This window comes from Panthera leo, chromosome B4 (genome assembly GCF_018350215.1).
Source record: "Panthera leo isolate Ple1 chromosome B4, P.leo_Ple1_pat1.1, whole genome shotgun sequence".
NCBI classification, from domain to species: domain Eukaryota; kingdom Metazoa; phylum Chordata; class Mammalia; order Carnivora; family Felidae; genus Panthera; species Panthera leo.
The window spans coordinates 1,956,328-1,964,640 of NC_056685.1; the positions used below are offsets into that span (position 1 = coordinate 1,956,328).

Below are 8,313 nucleotides of genomic sequence, written 5' to 3' on the forward strand. Positions count from 1 at the left end.
TAGTAATCCAAAATAGAGGTCATCTTGTATTGTTCTTCACACATTTCCAATGACTAATTCTCATTGGACCAATGACCAATTCTGACAACAGCACCTTGGGACGCGGGTAAGGTAAATGTTTTGCCCTTGACGGTATTGTTAATGTTTAGTGCTAGGCTGAAACAGGAACTAGATTTCCTAAAATCTAAGCGCTGTAGATGGAAAGTACCCCTAAGTTTGTGTGCTCAAACCTGAAGGGCGTGTGGGAGGGGTACCGTTGCTGCTTGTATTCCGTGCATGCAACACTAGACTAGGGACTGAGGGTGGTGTCCCCTGAGAAGAGAGTATGATCTGTCCAAGATGTGTCACTTCAGATCTCAAAGAACATGGATTCTTTGAGGTGAAAGCAATTAAGACTCCGCAAACTCAGGAAAAGCTTGTTAACTCCCCTTCTCTGCTGCCCCCCCCCCCTTAAAAACCTAAAAGTGAGGAAGAGGGTCTTCCCAAAGCTTAACGTCTTATATTGGACTTTGTGGCTGGGCCAACATCAGCCTGGCCATATAGGAGTCTGTTTTGTCGTCTGTTAATGACCACTAATAATCAGCCCGAAGGAGCTAGTGGGGAACAGTTGGTCCCCCTGCAGCTGGGGCACCACGGGTGGGTGGTCCCTGCTCCAGGGCTGTTACAGCTTTAGTGTCAATGTATTTTATAAACTAAAACTCTGTCCTTTCAGGGATGAAAGATGAACTTCTTGGACTATTGGCCTGCTCTTAAGATTGTGAACGTTTCCTTGTTAAAAACAAGATGGAAGACCCAAAGTGAAGTACCTTCTGCTGAACTCCATGTCACCAAATCAAGACTAAAGTTGTACCTTTTCCAGAAATGGAATCTTAAACCTCTCAACCAGGTATTGCTGATCTGCATGACTTAGGTCATCTGCCTGACAGACTCCTATCCCCAAGGAAAGTGACCTTGCACTCACCAACCTACTTTTCTGCCTTCCTTATGCCTATAAAAGTCTTTCATTTTATGTAACAGGTTGAACTCCTATTTGCTAGATGGAATGTTGACTGCTTTGAAGGGTGTTTTGAGCAAAAATGGATTTAATTTTAAGATGCTTCATTTTAAAGCCATCCTGGTGTCAGAAGAGGACACCAAAGGAGTCTCCCCATGGCCCCTAGGAGTGGCCAGCAGCCAGGCAAAGGTAGGTACCCATTGAGCCCCTTGAGCTAAGTGCTTTCTCACCACCTCTGGAGGTCATGGGTAAGTCTGGCAAATCCTGGATCCTAGCTCCACAGCTGAGACTGGGTCCTACTTAAAAACAAAGACCATATCCTACACAGGGTGGATCCACTGTGAAGCCTGAAGTGAATGAAATTTTGCTTTAAGGTGAACAAGCAGGTCAACGTTATGAAAGATCTTGAATTAGAGTGGCCACAGTGGAGAATGTTCAGCCTGGATAAGCTTACTCCCTATTTGAGGTATCCTAGGGGTAAAGGGGTCTTGGCAAAACTCACCATAATGAAAAGAGGGAAAATTATTTTTCCTTCTCCATATATTTTGGTTGACCAGGATGAGACCCACTTGTACATACCACTCACTCCTGATGGCATTGTGGGGAAAAATGGCAGAAGCCAGCAAAAAGTGACCATTGTTACTCAAGCCAGCTCTCCTGGATCTCTGCGGTGGTGCCTGGCCACCAGAGGAAGGTAAGATTCCTGTTGTCCCTCCTTTCCAAATTCACATGGGGTGGGGGGGGGGGGACTTGCAAGAATTAGATCTTTGAATTATGACTCCTGAACTTGCCTTCAGGTAGCCACTGGTCGTTTTGCACCCCACTCGCAGATACAGTTACTGCCACCTTGTTTGACTTGCTTTGTGTACTGAGAACTTGGCTTGATAACCATTAGGTTGGGGGAAGCCCCCCAAATCTGGCTGAACAGGGAGGTCAGTTGTATTACATCTGTGCTGGGGCCCTACCGAATTGTGCCGCCCCCCACCCCCACCAGGGGAATTATCTGAATCGTTCTGGGTAACATTGGGAGTCGCTCTGGTCTGAGGAAGGTAGTATGTTTGCATCCTCTTTAGGGATTCCTCTTGCATCCAAGGAGTTGTTGAATATCGCCAGGAATTTGTACTGTTTTGAAAGGTGTTCGTTTTGTTGGTAAGTGGCTCTAAGGTCAGAAGTGGGCCAGACTGGAAGCTTACATGCACAGCCTGATAAGAACTTTATTTTCTGTCTTGTCCCCTAAGCTAAAATAAAACTTTGTTTTTCCTTCCTTCTTGGTTGTACATTCTAAGCCTTTTGAGGAAAGACTTCCTAAGATTTACAAAGAAACCCAGCTCTACATCTAGAATGTAGGAATCTTCTGACTTCCCTCTGAGGTCCTCTCCCTGATATGAGGAAGCCAACTGAAGAATCGCGTAATTGGCTCGGTGGGCGTTCTTGCCAAAACCTCCCTTACTCCTATCAAAAGGCTTTCGGGTATTATAAAAGATCTGAATTTGGGGAACAAAAGTCCTTCTTGATGGAACTTGGCATTCTTTCTCTGTGCCTTTTTTTTTTTTTTTCTAGAAACAAGGTTATTCTTTCCAGAAGCTTAAAAAATGAAAAGGATGCTTGAAAAATGAGGCCTTATGAAATGTCTTAAGTCTCTTCCACCAATACTAGCCAAAAAGCATTAGCTGTCTATGCGGGTAAACTTATTCTATCTGCCAGAAGCTGCAGTGTGAAGCCATCTGTTTCTTATAAATTAGTGAGTTGTACATTATTGTAAATGTCTCATGGCTAAAATTTTAAAATGAAAGGAAATCGGATTCCATTTATATAATTTTATATGGCTATGTGGATAATACATGTGATTTCCACCTCTGGATGGGTTCACCAAAACTTGTGAGGAGTTCCATTTAATTTGCATAAGGACAAGTGTTTTTATAAACCAACTGTACTGTCAAATAGGGAAACACAAATATTTTTCAGGATCTTGTGATCTAGAATAATCTTTGGTAAATAAAAGCTAGTTTAAGTTGGTTTAATTAAAAATGGGTGTGTCTTCAGGATTACCAGCATCAAACTGAATTTTATTCTGTTTTTCAGGAGGGAAGATAAGACAGCTGGCTGTTTAATGTGACCCTTTCATGACCAATCTAAACCTAATTGTGAACGAGTAAATTACATAGCTGAAAGGTGGAAATTCACAAGCAAACTTTTCAACAGTTAAACTTTGTGGCAGGTCGCCTCGAAAGAGTTTCAGAATTCTTTCTGGTGACTCAGCCTTAGAGTTCTAGTCGCTGACTATGTCGATTATTTCTGAATGCAATGAGCTACTGAAACGTTAATAGGCATATCCACTCTTGGCTTCCTTTTACAGAGGAGCAAAGTCTATCCGGGTGTGTAAGCCCTGAGAGTTGTGCACACTCCGTTCTTATAACGTGAGTGCCTGCCTTCAGACACGGAAATGCTGGTGCTCTCCACTCACCACACTGCAGCCACATGACTCGATGAGCCAGGCTCCCTGCCACAGTGAGGCTCCTCTATTTGGAGATCTTGGTTGATGTTGATAACTGGCCCTTTGGGCCACTTGGGCTTTTTTTTTTTTTCTTCCCATGCTTTAAATTACTGCTCTTAGGTTTTAAATTTACCATTAAACCATGTGCCTGGGAAGCCCTAGGTCCCCACCCTTGCCCTCAAAAGAGGCAGAGCTGCAGGCCCATGGGTGTGCTGTCCCTCAGCTTGTGGCCTCTTTGTGGGGCCCCAAGTGTGTTCTGTCATTTCCAGATCTTGTAAGGAATAAACCTGGATTTCTTTTTTTTTTTTTTCAAGGTTTCCTGATGGTTATTGCTGAAGGGGGTCTTGCAGTCATAGAACCACAAGGGCTGGTCCAGCCACGACATTATTTACCGAGAGGCTAAAATCACAAAATAGGGCCACACTGGACAATGTACTGTGAGGAATTACGTGCTTTTGTGCAACTCCAGAAATGTATTTATAAGTTTGCCAGTCCACAGAACACAGCGTGATGTCCAGAGTTGCTTTCTTATTTTCCACTAGGAATTAAGGATTTTAAGAGTTAAAAACTGTAGTCCATATAGGTACTTAAAACCACCTTGAAATCCTAGAGAAAGGAAACCTGTATATGAAAAGGGTACAGGAAGACAATGATGGAATGATGGCTTGTTCCAGAATGAGAAAGGGGAAAAGAAACACACACACACACCCCTGAACATCTATAAAAATGCTGTAGGGGTGCCTGGATGGCTCAGTTGGTTGACTGTCCCAACTTCGGCTCAGGTGTAGTGATCTCCCAGTTTGTGGGTTCGAGCTCCACGTCAGGCTCTGTGCTGACAGCTCAGAGCCTGGAGCCTGCTTCGGATACTCTTGTTCTCCTTCTGTCTCTGTCCCAACCCCCCTGCCCCAATCACTTGTGTTCTGTCTCTCAAAAATGAACATTAAAAAAAACTCTAGAAGGTTTGTGGGAAAGGAATTTTATGTGTAGTTGAGTGAAGATTGGATTGGATTTTAAGTTTTCAAGAAGAGTTTTGATATCCATATGCTAGTGCAAAATTAGGATTTGGGTTTTTCTAATTAAAAGTTTTCTTAGATTATTGATATTCCCTTAATAGGAGCCCTTTTTTTTCCTTTTAAGCAATCTGGACAGCAAAAAATTTGTGTCTTATCTAATAATTTAGCTTCATGTCTTTTATCCTCTGATTTCTTAAGGAAAATGCAGTCTCTGCGATTAAGGGTGCTAAGTAGTTTCACACCTACTTAGTTCAGTATTTGCCTTTACAATCTCCTATGTTGCCACTTCAGCCAAATAGATTATTGTCATCTGTGATGCTATTTAATCAAGTGTTCACTTTTTCCTAAGTCAAATTCTAAATAGTTGTTTTGAGCTCAAATTAACTTTTGGGATTTTCCAGGGACCCACTGGATAATCTCAAAGATTTGTCTTTCACGTGTCAAAGAGAGATGTTAGATTAACTAGATTTATTTGGTATGCTAAATTATGTAGGAAGCATTGTCAAGTAATTGTAGTTCATACAAACTTGATGTTGTCCAACTAGTGCCTTAAATTGCTGCTTAATTGTTGCCTCAGAAATAACTCCTTTATCTTGTGAACTCTGACCAATACTTTAGCCATGGCCATTCTAAAGTCTTTGTCATTTATAGTGACTTTTACTCCAATACTGTTGGGAAAGTGTGTATGTAAACTATTCTGTCTTCAGGGAGACTCCTGGAAAGGACCCTGACAAGGACAGGTTTCTGAAAACTCTCAGATCATACCACTGAGTGGATAAGGGATTGCAGAACCCCAGTGGAGAAACTGAGGGCTTTGTACAATTGCCAACAAAAGGTGAAGATCAACAAGAATTAATTACATGAGCCTGAATGAACTGATAAAGATTAAAATACGTAGGACCTTTTTTTTTTTTTTTAAAAGCATTGTTGGTTCTTTTGTTTTTCCAGACTATAGAAACCATTTTTCTCTCAAGCTGTCAACAGTTGGGTGAAGTCTACCTATGTGAACAAAGACAGAACATTTATCTTTCTTTCTTTCCTGATCTCTCCAGAATGCAGAAGCTTAGTATTTTCACGATGATACAGCTATTTGCAAAAGTACAATAAGAATATGTCCTCTAACAGGACACAAATGGAAACATCGGTTATGTTGGCAAGACTTTGACCAGGATGTCCGGTTTGAGAAAGGATCCATACTCCAGTGACCTGACAGTTTTAAGGAACTAAGTTGAATTTTGGAGCCAATAATACCCCTTGGAAAAATCAGCCTGGTACATTGCTTACAGGGTTCCCAGCAGCATGACAAAGTAAATAAGGAAGGTCATGTCCAGGCAGGCTCAGGAAGCTCTGGATATTTGGGGGTACTTTGAAGAAAACCCAAGTCTATAGCTGTTGCAGGCAAAGTCTGACGGTGAGTCTCCTTGGATCGGCTCCCTCCCCTTGAGACTTAAAAATTCCAATCTGACATTCCTTAAAAATCCAGCAAAGCAGATTTAAGAGCAGCTATATGGTCAACCACTCTCTTTGCTGCATTTATACACATGATTAGGCCATGTTTGGCTGTTCAGCAATCCTGTTAATTTGATTATCTTTGAATAGCATAAGTGTAATTGTAGAAAAATTATTTAATGACCTTAAGGCTTTAATAGTCTCTTGGGGGTACCATTTTCTTCCTATACAAGTTTCTCTAATAATTTGTATCTAACTCTCCCCAGACTTCTAATTTTCTCCTATGTCTTAAAGTTGCTGAGAATAAAGAATGCCTTTTTTTCTGAAGGGGAAGACTTGATATGAACTTCAAAACCACGTGAGTTAACAACTCTTGTATAGACCGTTTGCATGCCTGTTCTGTGTACCCCCAGAGATTACCAGAGCAGTCCAAACTCAGAACCAGCAAAATCTGTCAGATGGCCACTGCCTGCCCTAATTCCACATGCAGATGCTTCTGGCCTGACGTCTGGGGTGCTTCATGACTGGCTGCACTCAGGACTCAGAACCTGGGTTATGGGCTGTTTCAATCATTAGTGTTTTTTTTGTTTCCATAGAATGTGGTTTATTAGACACCGGATTGCTTGCATAGTATAGACCGAACCTGGGAGCCCACCTGCCCCTCCTGGAGTGACTTTTTATTAGCACTGTGGGGTTGAGTCAACAAAATGGAGCCATCTGCATTCTGGGCTTCTGGAGAAGTTTCTACCTGGAGAAGTTTCAAAGGTGGGACTTGGGGGGAAGCACAACACATCACCCCAAGGGTTTCCATGCTGGCATGTAGATTGCTGGGGAGCTGAAGGCATCGAAGACCCAGCACACTCCGGAAAAGGTGCTTACCTGGCTCTTGATGGCCTGAAGGAATTTACAGCTCACTCCCCGCCAGGAGGAGCTGTTATCAGAAGTTTTTGTGATCCCAGTTCTGGGAGGTGGGGTTGGGTGGCAGATGTCTGATTTCCAAACATCGGCTTTTCTCCTTTTCCTGAGGATTCTTCCCCCACCACGTACCCCCTGGACCCCTACCCCTTCTTACCTAAGGATGGTATATGGGGCTCAGTTGCCTGAGTGCTTGTGAGTCTATCTGTAGGGGTCTCCCATACATGCAGAATTCATCTCCTGTCAGTTGGTCTTCCTGATTAGACCAAAGAGCCTAGTGGAAAAGGGAAAAATTCCCCACCCCTACAGATGGGCCACTTCTCTCTCTCCACCAGGGACCCCTCTTTCTGGGGGTGCTGTAGGCGGAGGCATCCTGGGACTGCTGGCAGACAGCAAGAACTCTTGCCATGTGGGTCTCCTGGATCTCTGCCTGCAGGGTCTGGTGGCAGTGGGGGTGCTGAGAGTCCCTTTTCCTTCTCTCCAAACCAGGATTAGCTGGAGGGAATACTTGGGGAAACCAGCGTGTTGGGTAGGCAGACTCCAGTAAAGTCAGAGTACAGTGAGTTACTATGGTTTCCTCCCAGAGCTGGCCACCCTGTTCCTTGGTCTCTGTCTTGTGTCCTTGGTCACGAGGGAGGGACACCATGGGGCAGAAGGCAGGCACACCCCCATTAGCCTGTTGTTGGAGCCGGGCCCCATACTGGTGAGTTCACAGTTCTCACCAGACAGGTGTCTGTTTAGACCAACTTTGCTGTGGGTCCCCTCTGTCAAAACCAGATGAAGTTTTCCATGTGCTTTGTGTCTGAGCTGGGCTCCGTGATCAGGGAGCATATGCCCTCTGGCCCCTGTCATCTGGAAGGTGTGCTTACTGGGGTGACTCTAGTGGCCAGTTGAGTAGATTGAGATCCCAGACAGGAAGTCACCAGTAGCACTCTGTCTGGCCAAGCTGATACTCGGGGGTTTGTCCTAAGGGTCCCAGTCTGCAAGGGCCTTTGTCGTCTTGCTGGGAAGGTTCTATCCCGGTACCACCTTCCCAGGGTCCCAGGTTCCCAGGTTGGCAAGTCTGTGACTGGAGGGGTGTCTCACCCTCTGGGGGACGGGGGGCACCATTTATAGGATGTCATTCTTACTACCTATGCCACGTGAGCTTTTACATCTTCTGAGGCTACAGGTTCCGCACCCTTCTGGGATGCCCTTTGTGTCAATTGTTATCCTACTGGTTGGAGTTGCATTGAGGTTAAGAAAATATCCTACTTTCGGGGTGCCTGGCTGACTCGGTTAAGTGTCCAACTTCAGCTCAGGTCATGATCTCACGGTTTGTGAGTTTGAGATGCATGTCAGGCTCTGTGCTGACAGCTCGGAGCCTGGAGCCTGCTTCAGATTCTGTCTCTCTCTGCTCAAATTCTCAATAAGAACTGTTTAAAAAAAAAAAAAAAAAAAAAACTGCT

General features: G+C 44.1%; 1 long non-coding RNA gene across 2 annotated transcripts; it reads left to right on the plus strand.

Moving 5' to 3' along the window:
* Window positions 1–10: 10 nt before the first annotated feature.
* On the plus strand, window positions 11–3,559 carry LOC122225483. Of its 2 annotated transcripts, none has more exons than XR_006205200.1 (5): window positions 11–111; window positions 713–886; window positions 1,018–1,183; window positions 1,552–1,688; window positions 3,077–3,559. It is a non-coding gene; the product is annotated as an uncharacterized LOC122225483 (long non-coding RNA). The 2 variants fall into 2 exon arrangements; XR_006205201.1 differs by lacking the exon at window positions 3,077–3,559 and adding an exon at window positions 2,555–2,710.
* The last annotated feature ends 4,754 nt before the right edge of the window (window positions 3,560–8,313 follow it).